Here is a 21,712-nt window from a genome sequence, read left to right as displayed (position 1 = left end):
AGTTCTAGGGTCTAATGGACCCCAATTTTTTCAAAAAAGAGTACCTGTCACTACCTATTGCTATCATAGGGGATATTTACATTCCCTGAGATAAAAATGATAAAAAATAAATAAATGAAAGAAACAGTTTAAAAATAAAATAAAAAATAGAAATGGAATTGTCCATAGCGTACCTGGTGACGCTACCCTACGTCATATCCGGTCTCTCTGGTTGTTGCTATCGATGGGGGGAATGCACGCCAACCACGGAGGTGGTACATGGCATCCATGCACAGCCCTAACACAGACGAGTTAGCAGGTAGGCACTAGCAATTGTAAGCGGCCATTTGGCTATGGAAATATGTTGGTCCACACTATCCCAGAGACACATTACTGTTAAAGGTACCTCATCCCCTAATAATTCTATAAATTGTATCCAAGAATAGGAAAAAAGGGGGGGCAGGGGATTTTTTTACGGTACACTATATAAAGAGACAGAGATTTCTTAAAAAAGAATTCATAGCTTTAATGTTGGAAATATGTTAAAATTATTTTGGAAAAACCAAATTAGCAAAAAATATAATAGCAAATACACTTTTTATACAAAAAATTACATGACACAAAGTATAGGGGATCCTGAAAATGTTAGTTGCTGAGAATGATCATGTATCCTCCCGACATGTTTCGCGTTTTTGCTTCTTCAGGGGAGTATGCAACTAACATGAACATAAACACAAAAAAAAGGTTTAAGAATACAGAAAATACATTTATGCCATACAATTAGATACACATAAATTTCAGAACATTAAGTATGAAATTGGTCTCAATTTGCTCAGTCCAAGGAGGTACAATGCTTACCCAGGTATAATCATTCCCGGCATCGCAGCCCACAAGCCAATAGATGGTGAAATAGAGGGCAAGAATTAGGTGACAGGATCAAATGCTAAAAACAACCCAGCCCCATGCAGGGCATAGATGGAGGTAGACAAGCGCTACAAAGATCAAAAACAAAATCCAGAGATAAGTACCAAGTTTACAAATCCAGCACAGGTATTAAAAAATGTTAGTTTGTAACAGAAAGGGTAAATGATATCAATCCCTAAATTATAAGAGGGAATTGGGGCTGAAAAACATGCCTCCATAGTAGAACATGAGATGCTAATTATCAAAGAAATGAAACAAATGATTTTAATTACGCCTAATTAGTATAAGGGTTGTAAGAAGTAGCTACTGGGGGTATACTACCAATATACTGTTAAAGAGAGTAAAAGGAATAAAAATTATTTTTACCTGCAGTTAGAGTCAAAGATGAAAGAATTAATTCCATATGATAATATTGGTGCAATACAAATGCAACAGATTACAAAGAAAGAATAAATTGATTCATTGTGGTGTTTTATAAATTACAGAGTGCAGCGGTATGCTGCCACTGCCAGGCTTGCTGAATAGTGATGGCCGAACGGTTCGCCCGGCGGTCGTTTCGCGGCGAATTTCCGACTTTCGCCGTCCGCGGGTTCGAACGCCTTTTTCCGTCGTTCGCCCCGGCGGACTTACGTGTTTAATGTATACAAGAACTTTAACCTTTCGTGACACGTTTATCATGTGTTACAGGACAACCAATTGAGACATGACAGCTCATGGACACTTGGACATTCCCCCTAACCTATAAATACACCCGATCCGGTGGCCATTTTACATTCTTTCTTCTGTCACTGTAGGGAAAGGATCCTGTGTGGAGTAGGGACAGAGAAAACGCTAGCTATTTGGTACACAAAAGTTCTTTTCAGGACTGGTATAGGTGTTAGGTCAGCAGCCTGAGTTTCTTTTGTCAGTTTAGATAAAGGGACAGAGCGCTGTATGCTGCTATTTTAGGGACAGCTCAGCCAGATTAGTCTTTCTTCATCATCATCATCATCATCATCATTAGCTGTTACTATCAGGTCCACAAAAGAGCTGTTCCAGCTAATCGTTCCAGCCTACTCTTTTTTGCCAATTTGTATAGGGACAGGCAGGAAGCAGTGTGTCAGGCAGTGAGGATAATTTTAAAGACTTGCTGTTACTATTAGTTCCACAAAGGTTCTTTTCAGGACTGGTATCAGTGGTACGGTAATAGGCTTGTACACGTATAATATTCTTTCTTCCAAATATAGAAAGAATATTATACTTGACTGCTGCCCTTCTGCTGCAGTCTGCTAATCATTCACAACTCACTTGTTCCACAAAGCTCTTTATCAGGACTGGTAACTTGGTCTGTCTAGGGTGCTACGGTACATAGGCTTGGGTGCGGTACAGTCTGCTGTTCTGTAAGGACCGCTATCGGTCCACAATACATAGGGTTGCCGTGCACTACTGCTGACCGCTGCCCTATACTGCAGCAGTCCTTCATTGGTATAGGGACTGACGTACAGTCTGCTAATCACTAACACACAACCTGCTTGGTCCACAAAAGTTCTTATAAGGACTGGTAACTTGGTATAGGGTGCTACGGTACATAGGCTTGAGTGCGGTACAGTCTGCTGTTCTGTAAGGACCGCTATCGGTCCACAATACATAGGGTTGCCGTGCACTACTGCTGACCGCTGCCCTATACTGCAGCAGTCCTTCATTGGTATAGGGACTGACGTACAGTCTGCTAATCACTAACACACAACCTGCTTGTTCCACAAAAGTTCTTATAAGGACTGGTAACTTGGTATAGGGTGCTACGGTACATAGGCTTGAGTGCGGTACAGTCTGCTGTTCTGTAAGGACCGCTATCGGTCCACAATAGATAGGGTTGACGTGCACCACTGCTGACCGCTGCCCTATACTGCAGCAGTCCTTCAGCGGTATAGGGACTGACGTACAGTCTGCTAAACACTAATACACAACCTGCTTGGTCCACAAAAGTTCTTATAAGGACTGGTAACTTGGTATAGGGTGCTACGGTACATAGGCTTGAGTGCGGTACAGTCTGCTGTTCTGTAAGGACCGCTATCGGTCCACAATAGATAGGGTTGACGTGCACCACTGCTGACCGCTGCCCTATACTGCAGCAGTCCTTCAGCGGTATAGGGACTGACGTACAGTCTGCTAAACACTAATACACAACCTGCTTGGTCCACAAAAGTTCTTATAAGGACTGGTAACTTGGTATAGGGTGCTACGGTACATAGGCTTGAGTGCGGTACAGTCTGCTGTTCTGTAAGGACCGCTATCGGTCCACAATAGATAGGGTTGACGTGCACCACTGCTGACCGCTGCCCTATACTGCAGCAGTCCTTCAGCGGTATAGGGACTGACGCACAGTCTGCTAAACACTAACACACAACCTGCTTGGTCCACAAAAGTTTTTATAAGGACTGGTAACTTGGTATAGGGTGCTACGGTACATAGGCCTGAGTGCGTTACAGTCTGCTGTTCTGTAAGGACCGCTATCGGTCCACAATACATAGGGTTGCCGTGCACTACTGCTGACCGCTGCCCTATACTGCAGCAGTCCTTCATTGGTATAGGGACTGACGTACAGTCTGCTAATCACTAACACACAACCTGCTTGGTCCACAAAAGTTCTTATAAGGACTGGTAACTTGGTATAGGGTGCTACGGTACATAGGCCTGAGTGCGTTACAGTCTGCTGTTCTGTAAGGACCGCTATCGGTCCACAATACATAGGGTTGACGTGCACCACTGCTGACCGCTGCCCTATACTGCAGCAGTCCTTCAGCGGTATAGGGACTGACGTACAGTCTGCTAAACACTAATACACAACCTGCTTGGTCCACAAAAGTTCTTATAAGGACTGGTAACTTGGTATAGGGTGCTACGGTACATAGGCTTGAGTGCGGTACAGTCTGCTGTTCTGTAAGGACCGCTATCGGTCCACAATACATAGGGTTGCCGTGCACTACTGCTGACCGCTGCCCTATACTGCAGCAGTCCTTCATTGGTATAGGGACTGACGTACAGTCTGCTAATCACTAACACACAACCTGCTTGTTCCACAAAAGTTCTTATAAGGACTGGTAACTTGGTATAGGGTGCTACGGTACATAGGCTTGAGTGCGGTACAGTCTGCTGTTCTGTAAGGACCGCTATCGGTCCACAATAGATAGGGTTGACGTGCACCACTGCTGACCGCTGCCCTATACTGCAGCAGTCCTTCAGCGGTATAGGGACTGACGTACAGTCTGCTAAACACTAATACACAACCTGCTTGGTCCACAAAAGTTCTTATAAGGACTGGTAACTTGGTATAGGGTGCTACGGTACATAGGCTTGAGTGCGGTACAGTCTGCTGTTCTGTAAGGACCGCTATCGGTCCACAATAGATAGGGTTGACGTGCACCACTGCTGACCGCTGCCCTATACTGCAGCAGTCCTTCAGCGGTATAGGGACTGACGTACAGTCTGCTAAACACTAATACACAACCTGCTTGGTCCACAAAAGTTCTTATAAGGACTGGTAACTTGGTATAGGGTGCTACGGTACATAGGCTTGAGTGCGGTACAGTCTGCTGTTCTGTAAGGACCGCTATAGGTCCACAATAGATAGGGTTGACGTGCACCACTGCTGACCGCTCACCTATACTGCAGCAGTCCTTCAGCGGTATAGGGACTAAGAGTTTTGTCACAGGGTCATTTAAAAAATGACATGCAGAGGAAGAGGCAGGCCCTTCCGCAGGGGTGGTAGGGGTAGGGCAGGAGCAACAGGCTTGAGCCAAAGTGGGAAGTTGCAGAAGGTGCGTTCAATTACTTTAAAGGATGCACCAGACTTGGTTGAGTGGCTCGCTCAGCCTTACTCTTCTGCACCCTCCTCATCCTCTCGATCTGCACCCTCTTCTTCACTCTCTGCTATGTGCACCCCCAAAGACACTACCACCAACAACACGACCACCACCACCACCACCACATACCTTCCGCTTGAGTCACTGGAATTATTTTCCGATCCATATCAAGAGGACATTTCTGATGCGCAGCCACTCTTGGTATTGGATCAGGAAGAGGAGGTAGCAACAAGCGCTACTCAGCAGTCTGACGCCAGTACCCAGATCAGCCCAAGGAGGAGGTTGGTCCCCGGTGTTGCTGCCTACTCTACTTATAGCGGTGGGGAAGGTGACGTTGATGATGACGTGTCTAGTGATGTCACGTGGGTGCCCACAAGAGAGGAAGAGGAGGGGAGTTCAGAGGGAGATATGGACCAGCAGATAGGGAGGAGAAGCAGCAATGACTTACATTGCACAGCAGGGACAAAGCAGACTGCAAATGTATCAGGAGCGAGTCATCGACCATGTACGGTCACATCTGGCGCTCCCAGGACACCGGCACATGGCTCCGCAGTGTGGGCTTTTTTTAACGTGTCCGCTGCTGACAATAGCGTTGCCATCTGCAATCTTTGCAGTCAACGCGTTAGTCGCGGTAAGCCCAATACTCACCTAGGGACGACCGCCTTAAGAAGGCACATGAGCAGCCATCACCGAGCCCAGTGGGAGCAACGGAACACACAAAGCCACACTGCAGGCTCTCACCGTCCAGCCTCGTCTTCTACTTCTCCTTCTCCTCTCTCCTCACAATTGTCCTCCACTCCACCTTCCATCACGCCAAGCTCACATTTTTCTGCAAAAAGGCAGGCTTCCGTGGGCCTAATGTTTGAGCGTAAAAAAATGATGACGCCGGATAACCCTCTTGCCCAACGGTTGGCGGCTGGCTTGTCAGAACTCATAGCCCGCCAACTACTGCCATATAAACTGGTGGACTCGGAGGCCTTTCGCAAATTTGTGGCCATTGGAACACCACAATGGAAGGTCCCAGGAAGGAAGTATTTCTCAGAGAAGGGCATCCCAGAGCTATATGGCCATGTTCAGCGGCAAGTGAATGTATCTCTGGCACACAGTGTCGGTGCCAAGATACATCTGACCACAGACACGTGGTCTAGCAAACACGGGCAGGGAAGGTATATCAGTTTTACTGCCCACTGGGTGAACCTTCTGACGGCCGTCAAGCATGTAACCCGTGGCACCCGTGTAGATTTGGTTTTACCGCCACGGATTGCATGCAGGCCTGACTCTTCTTCTCCTCCTCCTACTCCATCCTCCTCCCTCTCCTCCTCAGCTGCCTCCTCCTTTTCCGCTGCTAGCGTCTCTTCCACTGCACCGCCCAAGCTCCCCAGAACCTATTCCACATGCCAGGTGAGACGTTGCCATGCCGTGCTGCGTCTGTTGTGCCTGGAAGCAAAGAGCCACACTGGCCCGGCACTCCTTTCAGCTTTGCGTTCACAGGCAGATGAGTGGCTAACACCGCTCAATTTGACAGTTGGTAAAGTGGTGTGTGACAACGGTGCCAATCTGCTTAGCGCATTGAAACAGGGCAAAATCACGCACGTGCCGTGCATGGCACACGTCTTAAACTTGGTCGTGCAGCGATTCCTTGTCAAATACCCTGGGGTCCAGGACATCTTGCGGCAGGCAAGGAAAATCTCGGCCCATTTCAGAAGATCTTACACGGCCATGGCTCGCCTTGCTGACATTCAGCGGCGACACCATCTGCCGGTCAGACGTCTTATTTGCGATTGCCCGACGCGATGGAACTCAACCTTCTATATGCTTGATAGGCTGCTCCAGCAGAAACGTGCAGTTAACGTCTACCTGTATGAACTCTGCGAAAGAAACGGTTCTGGGGAGCTGGGTTTTTTTTCACCGCGCCAGTGGCTGCTCATGCGCGACACATGCAGACTTCTGCGGCCATTTGAGGAGATCACCAAACTGGTCAGTCGCAGCCATGGCGCCATCAGTGACATGGTACCTTATGCCTTCTTTCTGGAGCGTGCATTGCGTCGTGTCATTGATCAGGCTGTGGAGGAGCAGGAGCGGGAAGATGAGGAAGTCGCAATGCTGGATGAATTCCCAGGGGGGGCTACTCTATCTGAGACAAGTCAACAACAGGAGTCTGATGAGGAGTCAGAGGAGGATGGTGCCGGGGCGGATGAGCAGGAGCAAGAAGAGCATGCTTTAAACCTTTCTGGGATCCCTGTTGTGCGAGGATGGGGAGAGGAGAATGAAGAGGACGACATTATCCTGGATGATGAGCAGGAGCCAGGCCACCACACCGCTTCCACTTTAGTGCAAATGGGGGCCTTCATGCTCCAGTGTTTTAATAGGGACCCCCGTATAAAAAGCATGAGGGTCAAGGACCAGTACTGGGTGGCAACGTACTTAGACCCCCGGTACAAACACAAAATGGCGGAAATGTTACCGCCGTCGCAGAGGGCTGTCAGAATGCAGCACTTCCAGGCCTTGCTTCGAGAAATGCTGCATTCTGCTTTTGCGTGCGCTGGCAGAGGAGCAATTCCCACTCCCAGAGAAGGATTTGCGGGTACCAATCCAACAGCGCCTGCAAGAAGAGGCCGGTTTGAAGATGTGTTGGTGACTTCGGATATGAGGTCATTCTTTCAGCCGACCCATCGACAGGTGTCATCCGGATCCAGCATCAGGGAACGCCTAGACCGTCAGGTGTCCGACTACATTGGGTTAACGGCCGATGTGGACGCTCTGAGGAGTGATGAACCCCTAGACTACTGGGTGGGCAGGCTTGACCTCTGGCCAGAGCTTGCCCAATTTGCAATCGAACTGTTGGCTTGCCCCTCATCCAGTGTCCTGTCCGAAAGGACGTTCAGCGCAGCAGGGGGGATTGTGACCGATAAGCGTACTCGCCTAGCTCACCACAGTGTTAACTACCTCACATTTCTAAAAATGAATGAGGCATGGATCTCGGAGGAATTCAACACATGTGATCAGTAGACCATGTATATGTCTATAAACAATTTTTGGAATCAAGCACACAGACCTTCTTAATTCATTTGGCTCACTTCCCTGACCCAAAAAAGCACACCGTACTATATGCCCCTACCCTCCTCTTTGAAGAGGTTGAGCGGTGTCATATTTCTACTGGGGCTGCTTATTATGAGGGGTTCCCACCATCCCTGTGCTGTGCTGACTTCCTCCTGGGTGTTCTTATTATGAGGGGCTCCCACCATCCCTGTGCTGTGCTGACTTCCTCCTGGGGGTTCTTATTATGAGGGGATCACACCATCCCTGTGCTGTGCTGACTTCCTCCTGGGGCTGCTTACGGTGCTGCTGTCAGCGCTGTATGTCACGGAGCTGCTGTCAGCGCTGTATGTCACGGAGCTGCTGTCAGCGCTGTATGTCACGGAGCTGCTGTCAGCGCTGTATGTCACGGAGCTGCTGTCAGCGCTGTATGTCACGGAGCTGCTGTCAGCGCTGTATGTCACGGAGCTGCTGTCAGCGCTGTATGTCACGGAGCTGCTGTCAGCGCTGTATGTCACGGAGCTGCTGTCAGCGCTGTATGTCACGGAGCTGCTGTCAGCGCTGTATGTCACGGAGCTGCTGTCAGCGCTGTATGTCACGGAGCTGCTGTCAGCGCTGTATGTCACGGAGCTGCTGTCAGCGCTGTATGTCACGGAGCTGCTGTCAGCGCTGTATGTCACGGAGCTGCTGTCAGCGCTGTATGTCACGGTGCTGCTGTCAGCGCTGTATGTCACGGAGCTGCTGTCAGCGCTGTATGTCACGGTGCTGCTGTCAGCGCTGTATGTCACGGAGCTGCTGTCAGCGCTGTATGTCACGGAGCTGCTGTCAGCGCTGTATGTCACGGAGCTGCTGTCAGCGCTGTATGTCACGGAGCTGCTGTCAGCGCTGTATGTCACGGAGCTGCTGTCAGCGCTGTATGTCACGGAGCTGCTGTCAGCGCTGTATGTCACGGAGCTGCTGTCAGCGCTGTATGTCACGGTGCTGCTGTCAGCGCTGTATGTCACGGAGCTGCTGTCAGCGCTGTATGTCACGGAGCTGCTGTCAGTGCTGTATGTCACGGAGCTGCTGTCAGCGCTGTATGTCACGGAGCTGCTGTCAGCGCTGTATGTCACGGTGCTGCTGTCAGCGCTGTATGTCACGGAGCTGCTGTCAGCGCTGTATGTCACGGAGCTGCTGTCAGTGCTGTATGTCACGGAGCTGCTGTCAGCGCTGTATGTCACGGAGCTGCTGTCAGCGCTGTATGTCACGGAGCTGCTGTCAGCGCTGTATGTCACGGTGCTGCTGTCAGCGCTGTATGTCACGGAGCTGCTGTCAGCGCTGTATGTCACGGAGCTGCTGTCAGCGCTGTATGTCACGGAGATGCTGTCAGCGCTGTATGTCACGGAGCTGCTGTCAGCGCTGTATGTCACGGAGCTGCTGTCAGCGCTGTATGTCACGGTGCTGATGTCAGTGCTCTGTATTACGGTGCTGCTGTCAGTGCTCTGTATCTCCTGCACCCTCTTGTTTGCCTACCCTGGTCCCTGACCTTCCCTCTCCTCCATTGCCTTCATTAGCTCCATAGTCCTGAATTGTCAGAACAATTTCCCAAATAAAAAAAAAATGCTTGTAGTTATCGATCCCAAATTCACCTCATACATGTATTATGCTATTGTCCAGGTGGTGGGACTACGTGCTACCCCCTAATAATTACCCCGTGGCCGCAAATTCGACCTAAAGGTTTGCGAAATTCGCCTCCCATTGAAGTCAATGGAGCCCGCGGCGAACGGTCGTTTTCGCGAACGTTTGTGTCCGTTCGCGTTTCGCGTTCGCGAAACGTCCCGTCGGAAGTTCGTCCATCACTATTGCTGAACCTACAAGCAGATAAAAAGAAGGATGAATAGATATAGGTATGGAAAGATGAGAAACGGTGTTGTAACAGTATGAAGTTCAACTAAAAAAGTATATTTACCAAAAGGAAGAGTCATCGTGACGGTAGTATCTGTGCTGAACCTGCACTACAGATGAAGTGACAGCGCTGCCTATTTGTATCCCCCATCCATCGAGCCGGCGTCTGACGTCACCGGCTCGATGCGGACAGCCATAGGTGGAAGCAGTGAGCATGTGCAAAGCCTTCCAAGTCGGCATTTGAACTACCAACCCCATAATGCCTCAGTGCTGACACGAGGTTCATTTGGATAAATGCTGATGGAGATAGGGCTATGCTAGCTCTCCGCCCTTAAAGGGGCGGGAAGACACAAGCCTGCATAGAGGGCAGATGAAACGACGATTGTCATGGCTTTTAACCCTAGAGGGGATTACATGCTCCCTTTCACCTCAAATCGGGAGCCGCCTGGGGATATGACCCAGCGGCGCCCTTGGGTGTCCATATGCCCTTGCATACTTGGAGCAAGGGAAGATAGAAAACAGAGGATCCAGTCCCAAATCACAAAATAGTATGGCTTAGGAATGCGGTGTAGGGAAGGAGGGAAAAAGCAAAGCTCCTCAATGTGGGTGGGACTCATAGAGAGCAACAGAGATCCCCTAATGTGCAAACCATGAAACCCACCATGGGCCAAGCAAAGCGAGACATTAAACGGTATATATTACCTGTACAGCGTTAATAGTAATTAGAAATAACATTTTTTGATGTACAGAGATATTTTTAAATATAACATAAAGATATAAATAAAGAAAATAAAAATAAAAATAAAATAAAAAAATAGAAAACAAAAAGAAAACCAAATAAGTTGGGGAGGGGGTAGAAGGAAAAGAGGGAAGGGGAAAAGATAAACAAAAAGGGGAAAAAGGGATATCACTTCTCTCTCTTCATGCCAGGCTCCACGGGGGCTCACAGCTGAGGTAGGAGGGTTCATGAAACAAACAAACAGAGATTAGCTATAGAAAGGATCTGTAGCTTATATTTTCATTGAAACCAGGGTATTTTGTGGCTTTTAGAATAAAGATCCACTTGGCTTCAGTTTGTAAGAGAAGCTTGTCCACTGAGCCACCTCTTGAGTTTAGAGGTATATGGGCCAGGGCTGAAAATCGTATCCAGTTGGGGTCAAAGGCATGATGGGTGCCTATGTGCCTACTTATGGCTGTAATAATTTTTTTATTGAGAATGGGTTTGATGTGGTCTTTTATGCGGATAGAAAATAGTCTTTTAGTTTTACCTACGTAAAATCCTCCACAACGGCATTGGGCCAAATATACAACGCCTGGAGTGGAGCATGTAACGTGAAATTTCGAAACAAACAGGTTGCCATTTGGCAGTCTGATCTTTCGAGAATTATATATATAGGGACACATGTCACATTGCCCGCATGAATAAGTGCCTGGATATTTAGATTTAGTTTCACCTGAGGAGTCCTGAAAGTGACTTCTAACTAAGCTGTCCTTGAGTGATTGAGGTCTCATATAGGTGATTGATGGTACATCGTTTATGTACTGATTAACAATGGGGTCAGCTTTTAGAAGAGGCCAGAACTTATTGATTATAGCACGGAAAGAATGATGTTGGTTAGAGTATTTAGTAATGATACGTACTTTATTATCAAAATTGTTTTGTTTATTGGAGAAGAGAAGGGAAGTCCTATCTTTATTTTTTACTCTATTATATGATTTTTTCAAAGATACATGACTGTATCCACGTGCTCTGAGTCTATTATATAAGTCATTGGCTGCAATCTTAAAGTCAGAGTCAGTACTGCAGTTACGTTTGGCCCTTAGATACTGGCTATAAGGGATGCTCTTAAGGAGAGGTTTTGGATGAAAGCTTGTCGCATGCAAGACCGTATTGCCAGCAGTGGGCTTTCTGTATAAGGCAGAATAAACATGTCCAGTGGCATCAATTTTAATAGTTAAGTCCAAAAATTCAATAGAATTTTGACTGTAATTCAACGTAAACTTTAAATTATATGGATTCACAGAAAGTAAATTAAAAAAGAGCAACAAATCTGATTCTGATCCTGACCAAAAAAATAAAATATCATCAATGTACCTGTACCAGGCTGTGATGTTACTTAGAAAAGGGATGAGGTCTTCACGCGCGAAGGTATCTTTTTCCCACCCCCCCAGGTACAGGTTGGCATACGATGGGGCACATTTAGTCCCCATCGCAACCCCCTGCACCTGGAGGTAGTGGGATTGGTTAAATTGAAATACGTTGTGCTTTAAAATAAAATCCAATAGCTTCATAACAAATTCATTGTAAGCAAAGAAATTTGAGCCTCTTTCTTGCAAATAGGAGCGTATTATTTGTAAACCTTTGGTATGTGGTATAGCATTATACAAACATTCCACGTCGATGGAAACCAACCAGGATTGTGCTGGTAGGCTGATACCCTCGAGTATCTTTAGAAGATCGATGGTATCCTTTACATAAGAAAAAAGGGAAATGACGTGCGGTGTAAGGTGTTTATCTACAAGGCTACTTGCATTTTCTGTCAAACTATCACAGCTGGAAATGATGGGACGTCCCGGAGGATCAGTTAGAGATTTGTGCACCTTCGGAAGGGCATAGAAAGTAGCAACTTTCGGATCTTTAGAATTTAGAAAGTTCCATGTGCCTTTGTCTATAGTACCTGATTTGTATGCATTAAAGATAATCGAACGATATTGTGTGTCAAAATGAGAGATTAAAGACACAGAGATTGGTCGATACCAATCAGAGTTTTGAAGAATCTTATTGCACATGGTGAGATATTGTGAGGTATTCATAATTACGATGTTTCCACCTTTATCCGCAGGTTTTATGACTATATTGGGATTAGTTTTGAGTTGTTTTAATGCCATCAATTGATTATGCGTTAGATTATGTTTCTTGGTCAATGGAAAATGCGTCTGTTCGATTGCCTGGCAAACTTGTTGGGTAAAAGCCCAAATATTTGGATTTGTATTTAGGAGTGGAAAATTTGTTGACTTAGGTTTGAACATTTCTAAAGGAGGAAAAGAAACTGATTGTACCGATAAACCAGTGGAAGAGATGGTCATCTCATCATCAGGGGGTACTTGGCCCTCTTCCCATAGATCCATCAAATTGGAGAGGGCTTGTTGATCAGCACTATTTACCTCATTGGTAAGTTTCGATGTATTTATTTGTACAGTAGGTTGATTGGGCTTATGGAAAAAGGTTCTAAATATCAGTTTTCGTGCAAATAAATGTATATCCTTTATCAGAGAGAATTTGTCCGAGCTTGAATCAGGGCAGAAGGTCAGTCCTAGTTTCAGAACATCGAGTTCATGACTCGTGAGCACATAAGACGATAAGTTGACTATAGATAATTCATTCCCTGAATTGGATTCTGGGTTAGTAGAAGGAGATTGGGGTAGGTATTGGGTGGTTGAGGGGATTCTTTCCCTAAAAAAATAGGGGCGATTCGGAGGTCCGCCGGTAGGGGAGCACCACTAGGTGAAATGATGATGTCATTAGTGTTGGTGATGGGTAGGGATGATGTCAAAGGGGCTGATTTTGTGAAGGAAGACGTGAGAGTGGTAGACATAGAAGTGTTACTGGAGGTGGAAATGGACAAGGATGTGTTAATGGGGGTGGGAGTGATGAGAGGTGGGGGTGGTGGTGGGTGATGGAACATCATTAAGGGACGAACAGGGACTTGGTTGGAAATAGGATGAGTTCGAGGTGGTAACGGGGTACTGAGGTGTTGGTTGGGTGCTGCCATAGCGGCGCCCTCCAAATCGCTTTTTCTCCTCTTTGGGAGTCTGTCTCCAGATAAATCACGATAAATTGTGGAATGATTGGATGGAAAAGAGGTTGATGAAACACTCGATCTAGTTTCATCATCATTATAATCCCTCCTGTTGGAGGGGCGTGATGCTCTAAAGAACTTATTTTTATTTTTACCATCTGTTGGCCATTTGTATGCCGAACCATTCGAGTAGGAATTGCTATCACGTGTGAGTTTATTTTGTTTTAAGCGTATTATCTCTAAGGTATAAATCTCAATGTGTTTGGATAATTCAGATTCCTTGCGTTTAAATTTGGGAGTGGAGGTTATTTTAGCATATTCATCGTACCATTTTTTAATGGAATTATCTATCAGGTCAATATCATGCGAGTATTGGATGGCTAATAAAGTCATCATTGCTATCGAACACGTTTGTAGGTTTTCTTCCCATTTTTGCTTGATGAGATTGTCAATTTTGTTTAGATTGGGGAATATTTGTATTCTAAGGCCAAAAGGCACAATTTGTTGATCAATGTATTTGTGAAAGAACTTTCTGTGCCAAAAAATTCTAACCTTACGTTCCAAGAGGCGTTGCAAATATTGCAAAGCAAGATCAAGATCCTTATCCGATAGTTCACTGTTCTTTTGGAGATCAGAAGCTTTGTTCATTAGGCCCTCCCAGGCCTCGCCGCTGAAAGCCGCCATGGACCCGGGAAAGAGAGAGAAGGAAACAAAGGGAAAAAGGAAAGTTTGGGAGGAAAAGGGGGAAAGGAGAAATACAATTTTATTGATTAGTAAAAATAAATGCAAAAAATACAGAGGGACAAAGAAAATTTTTTTATCATCATTACAGAAAGTTGCCGTGTCACAGGGAGGTGGGCCTAAGGACAAAAAGCGTATTAAAACGCATGAGTACAATAGAAATATGTTGGTCCACACTATCCCAGAGACACATTACTGTTAAAGGTACCTCATCCCCTAATAATTCTATAAATTGTATCCAAGAATAGGAAAAAAGGGGGGGCAGGGGATTTTTTTACGGTACACTATATAAAGAGACAGAGATTTCTTAAAAAAGAATTCATAGCTTTAATGTTGGAAATATGTTAAAATTATTTTGGAAAAACCAAAATAGCAAAAAATATAATAGCAAATACACTTTTTATACAAAAAATTACATGACACAAAGTATAGGGGATCCTGAAAATGTTAGTTGCTGAGAATGATCATGTATCCTCCCGACATGTTTCGCGTTTTTGCTTCTTCAGGGGAGTATGCAACTAACATGAACATAAACACAAAAAAAAGGTTTAAGAATACAGAAAATACATTTATGCCATACAATTAGATACACATAAATTTCAGAACATTAAGTATGAAATTGGTCTCAATTTGCTCAGTCCAAGGAGGTACAATGCTTACCCAGGTATAATCATTCCCGGCATCGCAGCCCACAAGCCAATAGATGGTGAAATAGAGGGCAAGAATTAGGTGACAGGATCAAATGCTAAAAACAACCCAGCCCCATGCAGGGCATAGATGGAGGTAGACAAGCGCTACAAAGATCAAAAACAAAATCCAGAGATAAGTACCAAGTTTACAAATCCAGCACAGGTATTAAAAAATGTTAGTTTGTAACAGAAAGGGTAAATGATATCAATCCCTAAATTATAAGAGGGAATTGGGGCTGAAAAACATGCCTCCATAGTAGAACATGAGATGCTAATTATCAAAGAAATGAAACAAATGATTTTAATTACGCCTAATTAGTATAAGGGTTGTAAGAAGTAGCTACTGGGGGTATACTACCAATATACTGTTAAAGAGAGTAAAAGGAATAAAAATTATTTTTACCTGCAGTTAGAGTCAAAGATGAAAGAATTAATTCCATATGATAATATTGGTGCAATACAAATGCAACAGATTACAAAGAAAGAATAAATTGATTCATTGTGGTGTTTTATAAATTACAGAGTGCAGCGGTATGCTGCCACTGCCAGGCTTGCTGAACCTACAAGCAGATAAAAAGAAGGATGAATAGATATAGGTATGGAAAGATGAGAAACGGTGTTGTAACAGTATGAAGTTCAACTAAAAAAGTATATTTACCAAAAGGAAGAGTCATCGTGACGGTAGTATCTGTGCTGAACCTGCACTACAGATGAAGTGACAGCGCTGCCTATTTGTATCCCCCATCCATCGAGCCGGCGTCTGACGTCACCGGCTCGATGCGGACAGCCATAGGTGGAAGCAGTGAGCATGTGCAAAGCCTTCCAAGTCGGCATTTGAACTACCAACCCCATAATGCCTCAGTGCTGACACGAGGTTCATTTGGATAAATGCTGATGGAGATAGGGCTATGCTAGCTCTCCGCCCTTAAAGGGGCGGGAAGACACAAGCCTGCATAGAGGGCAGATGAAACGACGATTGTCATGGCTTTTAACCCTAGAGGGGATTACATGCTCCCTTTCACCTCAAATCGGGAGCCGCCTGGGGATATGACCCAGCGGCGCCCTTGGGTGTCCATATGCCCTTGCATACTTGGAGCAAGGGAAGATAGAAAACAGAGGATCCAGTCCCAAATCACAAAATAGTATGGCTTAGGAATGCGGTGTAGGGAAGGAGGGAAAAAGCAAAGCTCCTCAATGTGGGTGGGACTCATAGAGAGCAACAGAGATCCCCTAATGTGCAAACCATGAAACCCACCATGGGCCAAGCAAAGCGAGACATTAAACGGTATATATTACCTGTACAGCGTTAATAGTAATTAGAAATAACATTTTTTGATGTACAGAGATATTTTTAAATATAACATAAAGATATAAATAAAGAAAATAAAAATAAAAATAAAATAAAAAAATAGAAAACAAAAAGAAAACCAAATAAGTTGGGGAGGGGGTAGAAGGAAAAGAGGGAAGGGGAAAAGATAAACAAAAAGGGGAAAAAGGGATATCACTTCTCTCTCTTCATGCCAGGCTCCACGGGGGCTCACAGCTGAGGTAGGAGGGTTCATGAAACAAACAAACAGAGATTAGCTATAGAAAGGATCTGTAGCTTATATTTTCATTGAAACCAGGGTATTTTGTGGCTTTTAGAATAAAGATCCACTTGGCTTCAGTTTGTAAGAGAAGCTTGTCCACTGAGCCACCTCTTGAGTTTAGAGGTATATGGGCCAGGGCTGAAAATCGTATCCAGTTGGGGTCAAAGGCATGATGGGTGCCTATGTGCCTACTTATGGCTGTAATAATTTTTTTATTGAGAATGGGTTTGATGTGGTCTTTTATGCGGATAGAAAATAGTCTTTTAGTTTTACCTACGTAAAATCCTCCACAACGGCATTGGGCCAAATATACAACGCCTGGAGTGGAGCATGTAACGTGAAATTTCGAAACAAACAGGTTGCCATTTGGCAGTCTGATCTTTCGAGAATTATATATATAGGGACACATGTCACATTGCCCGCATGAATAAGTGCCTGGATATTTAGATTTAGTTTCACCTGAGGAGTCCTGAAAGTGACTTCTAACTAAGCTGTCCTTGAGTGATTGAGGTCTCATATAGGTGATTGATGGTACATCGTTTATGTACTGATTAACAATGGGGTCAGCTTTTAGAAGAGGCCAGAACTTATTGATTATAGCACGGAAAGAATGATGTTGGTTAGAGTATTTAGTAATGATACGTACTTTATTATCAAAATTGTTTTGTTTATTGGAGAAGAGAAGGGAAGTCCTATCTTTATTTTTTACTCTATTATATGATTTTTTCAAAGATACATGACTGTATCCACGTGCTCTGAGTCTATTATATAAGTCATTGGCTGCAATCTTAAAGTCAGAGTCAGTACTGCAGTTACGTTTGGCCCTTAGATACTGGCTATAAGGGATGCTCTTAAGGAGAGGTTTTGGATGAAAGCTTGTCGCATGCAAGACCGTATTGCCAGCAGTGGGCTTTCTGTATAAGGCAGAATAAACATGTCCAGTGGCATCAATTTTAATAGTTAAGTCCAAAAATTCAATAGAATTTTGACTGTAATTCAACGTAAACTTTAAATTATATGGATTCACAGAAAGTAAATTAAAAAAGAGCAACAAATCTGATTCTGATCCTGACCAAAAAAATAAAATATCATCAATGTACCTGTACCAGGCTGTGATGTTACTTAGAAAAGGGATGAGGTCTTCACGCGCGAAGGTATCTTTTTCCCACCCCCCCAGGTACAGGTTGGCATACGATGGGGCACATTTAGTCCCCATCGCAACCCCCTGCACCTGGAGGTAGTGGGATTGGTTAAATTGAAATACGTTGTGCTTTAAAATAAAATCCAATAGCTTCATAACAAATTCATTGTAAGCAAAGAAATTTGAGCCTCTTTCTTGCAAATAGGAGCGTATTATTTGTAAACCTTTGGTATGTGGTATAGCATTATACAAACATTCCACGTCGATGGAAACCAACCAGGATTGTGCTGGTAGGCTGATACCCTCGAGTATCTTTAGAAGATCGATGGTATCCTTTACATAAGAAAAAAGGGAAATGACGTGCGGTGTAAGGTGTTTATCTACAAGGCTACTTGCATTTTCTGTCAAACTATCACAGCTGGAAATGATGGGACGTCCCGGAGGATCAGTTAGAGATTTGTGCACCTTCGGAAGGGCATAGAAAGTAGCAACTTTCGGATCTTTAGAATTTAGAAAGTTCCATGTGCCTTTGTCTATAGTACCTGATTTGTATGCATTAAAGATAATCGAACGATATTGTGTGTCAAAATGAGAGATTAAAGACACAGAGATTGGTCGATACCAATCAGAGTTTTGAAGAATCTTATTGCACATGGTGAGATATTGTGAGGTATTCATAATTACGATGTTTCCACCTTTATCCGCAGGTTTTATGACTATATTGGGATTAGTTTTGAGTTGTTTTAATGCCATCAATTGATTATGCGTTAGATTATGTTTCTTGGTCAATGGAAAATGCGTCTGTTCGATTGCCTGGCAAACTTGTTGGGTAAAAGCCCAAATATTTGGATTTGTATTTAGGAGTGGAAAATTTGTTGACTTAGGTTTGAACATTTCTAAAGGAGGAAAAGAAACTGATTGTACCGATAAACCAGTGGAAGAGATGGTCATCTCATCATCAGGGGGTACTTGGCCCTCTTCCCATAGATCCATCAAATTGGAGAGGGCTTGTTGATCAGCACTATTTACCTCATTGGTAAGTTTCGATGTATTTATTTGTACAGTAGGTTGATTGGGCTTATGGAAAAAGGTTCTAAATATCAGTTTTCGTGCAAATAAATGTATATCCTTTATCAGAGAGAATTTGTCCGAGCTTGAATCAGGGCAGAAGGTCAGTCCTAGTTTCAGAACATCGAGTTCATGACTCGTGAGCACATAAGACGATAAGTTGACTATAGATAATTCATTCCCTGAATTGGATTCTGGGTTAGTAGAAGGAGATTGGGGTAGGTATTGGGTGGTTGAGGGGATTCTTTCCCTAAAAAAATAGGGGCGATTCGGAGGTCCGCCGGTAGGGGAGCACCACTAGGTGAAATGATGATGTCATTAGTGTTGGTGATGGGTAGGGATGATGTCAAAGGGGCTGATTTTGTGAAGGAAGACGTGAGAGTGGTAGACATAGAAGTGTTACTGGAGGTGGAAATGGACAAGGATGTGTTAATGGGGGTGGGAGTGATGAGAGGTGGGGGTGGTGGTGGGTGATGGAACATCATTAAGGGACGAACAGGGACTTGGTTGGAAATAGGATGAGTTCGAGGTGGTAACGGGGTACTGAGATGTTGGTTGGGTGCTGCCATAGCGGCGCCCTCCAAATCGCTTTTTCTCCTCTTTGGGAGTCTGTCTCCAGATAAATCACGATAAATTGTGGAATGATTGGATGGAAAAGAGGTTGATGAAACACTCGATCTAGTTTCATCATCATTATAATCCCTCCTGTTGGAGGGGCGTGATGCTCTAAAGAACTTATTTTTATTTTTACCATCTGTTGGCCATTTGTATGCCGAACCATTCGAGTAGGAATTGCTATCACGTGTGAGTTTATTTTGTTTTAAGCGTATTATCTCTAAGGTATAAATCTCAATGTGTTTGGATAATTCAGATTCCTTGCGTTTAAATTTGGGAGTGGAGGTTATTTTAGCATATTCATCGTACCATTTTTTAATGGAATTATCTATCAGGTCAATATCATGCGAGTATTGGATGGCTAATAAAGTCATCATTGCTATCGAACACGTTTGTAGGTTTTCTTCCCATTTTTGCTTGATGAGATTGTCAATTTTGTTTAGATTGGGGAATATTTGTATTCTAAGGCCAAAAGGCACAATTTGTTGATCAATGTATTTGTGAAAGAACTTTCTGTGCCAAAAAATTCTAACCTTACGTTCCAAGAGGCGTTGCAAATATTGCAAAGCAAGATCAAGATCCTTATCCGATAGTTCACTGTTCTTTTGGAGATCAGAAGCTTTGTTCATTAGGCCCTCCCAGGCCTCGCCGCTGAAAGCCGCCATGGACCCGGGAAAGAGAGAGAAGGAAACAAAGGGAAAAAGGAAAGTTTGGGAGGAAAAGGGGGAAAGGAGAAATACAATTTTATTGATTAGTAAAAATAAATGCAAAAAATACAGAGGGACAAAGAAAATTTTTTTATCATCATTACAGAAAGTTGCCGTGTCACAGGGAGGTGGGCCTAAGGACAAAAAGCGTATTAAAACGCATGAGTACAATAGAAATATGTTGGTCCACACTATCCCAGAGACACATTACTGTTAAAGGTACCTCATCCCCTAATAATTCTATAAATTGTATCCAAGAATAGGAAAAAAGGGGGGGCAGGGGATTTTTTTACGGTACACTATATAAAGAGACAGAGATTTCTTAAAAAAGAATTCATAGCTTTAATGTTGGAAATATGTTAAAATTATTTTGGAAAAACCAAAATAGCAAAAAATATAATAGCAAATACACTTTTTATACAAAAAATTACATGACACAAAGTATAGGGGATCCTGAAAATGTTAGTTGCTGAGAATGATCATGTATCCTCCCGACATGTTTCGCGTTTTTGCTTCTTCAGGGGAGTATGCAACTAACATGAACATAAACACAAAAAAAAGGTTTAAGAATACAGAAAATACATTTATGCCATACAATTAGATACACATAAATTTCAGAACATTAAGTATGAAATTGGTCTCAATTTGCTCAGTCCAAGGAGGTACAATGCTTACCCAGGTATAATCATTCCCGGCATCGCAGCCCACAAGCCAATAGATGGTGAAATAGAGGGCAAGAATTAGGTGACAGGATCAAATGCTAAAAACAACCCAGCCCCATGCAGGGCATAGATGGAGGTAGACAAGCGCTACAAAGATCAAAAACAAAATCCAGAGATAAGTACCAAGTTTACAAATCCAGCACAGGTATTAAAAAATGTTAGTTTGTAACAGAAAGGGTAAATGATATCAATCCCTAAATTATAAGAGGGAATTGGGGCTGAAAAACATGCCTCCATAGTAGAACATGAGATGCTAATTATCAAAGAAATGAAACAAATGATTTTAATTACGCCTAATTAGTATAAGGGTTGTAAGAAGTAGCTACTGGGGGTATACTACCAATATACTGTTAAAGAGAGTAAAAGGAATAAAAATTATTTTTACCTGCAGTTAGAGTCAAAGATGAAAGAATTAATTCCATATGATAATATTGGTGCAATACAAATGCAACAGATTACAAAGAAAGAATAAATTGATTCATTGTGGTGTTTTATAAATTACAGAGTGCAGCGGTATGCTGCCACTGCCAGGCTTGCTGAACCTACAAGCAGATAAAAAGAAGGATGAATAGATATAGGTATGGAAAGATGAGAAACGGTGTTGTAACAGTATGAAGTTCAACTAAAAAAGTATATTTACCAAAAGGAAGAGTCATCGTGACGGTAGTATCTGTGCTGAACCTGCACTACAGATGAAGTGACAGCGCTGCCTATTTGTATCCCCCATCCATCGAGCCGGCGTCTGACGTCACCGGCTCGATGCGGACAGCCATAGGTGGAAGCAGTGAGCATGTGCAAAGCCTTCCAAGTCGGCATTTGAACTACCAACCCCATAATGCCTCAGTGCTGACACGAGGTTCATTTGGATAAATGCTGATGGAGATAGGGCTATGCTAGCTCTCCGCCCTTAAAGGGGCGGGAAGACACAAGCCTGCATAGAGGGCAGATGAAACGACGATTGTCATGGCTTTTAAC

The 21,712-nt window shown here is 43.9% G+C and overlaps 3 long non-coding RNA genes across 3 annotated transcripts; all 3 read right to left on the bottom strand.

Moving 5' to 3' along the window:
• Window positions 1–577: 577 nt before the first annotated feature.
• LOC143963207 (uncharacterized) lies at window positions 578–1,414 on the bottom strand. The gene is made up of 3 exons (XR_013270911.1): window positions 1,270–1,414; window positions 838–971; window positions 578–695 (listed from the first exon to the last, which is right to left on the bottom strand). It is a non-coding gene; the product is annotated as an uncharacterized LOC143963207 (long non-coding RNA).
• Window positions 1,415–14,564: 13,150 nt separating this feature from the next.
• Window positions 14,565–15,449, bottom strand: LOC143963113 (uncharacterized). The gene is made up of 3 exons (XR_013270882.1): window positions 15,299–15,449; window positions 14,867–15,000; window positions 14,565–14,724 (listed from the first exon to the last, which is right to left on the bottom strand). It is a non-coding gene; the product is annotated as an uncharacterized LOC143963113 (long non-coding RNA).
• A 4,939-nt stretch (window positions 15,450–20,388) lies between these two features.
• LOC143963114 (uncharacterized) lies at window positions 20,389–21,273 on the bottom strand. The gene is made up of 3 exons (XR_013270883.1): window positions 21,123–21,273; window positions 20,691–20,824; window positions 20,389–20,548 (listed from the first exon to the last, which is right to left on the bottom strand). It is a non-coding gene; the product is annotated as an uncharacterized LOC143963114 (long non-coding RNA).
• Between the last annotated feature and the right edge of the window lie 439 nt (window positions 21,274–21,712).

This window comes from Lithobates pipiens, unplaced genomic scaffold (genome assembly GCF_037356315.1).
Source record: "Lithobates pipiens isolate NorthernLeopardFrog02 unplaced genomic scaffold, aLitPip1_a1.2 Scaffold_8, whole genome shotgun sequence".
In the NCBI taxonomy this organism is placed as follows: domain Eukaryota; kingdom Metazoa; phylum Chordata; class Amphibia; order Anura; family Ranidae; genus Lithobates; species Lithobates pipiens.
Note: the sequence above shows the minus strand (reverse complement) of the source record. Positions and strands in the feature narration are given on the sequence as shown.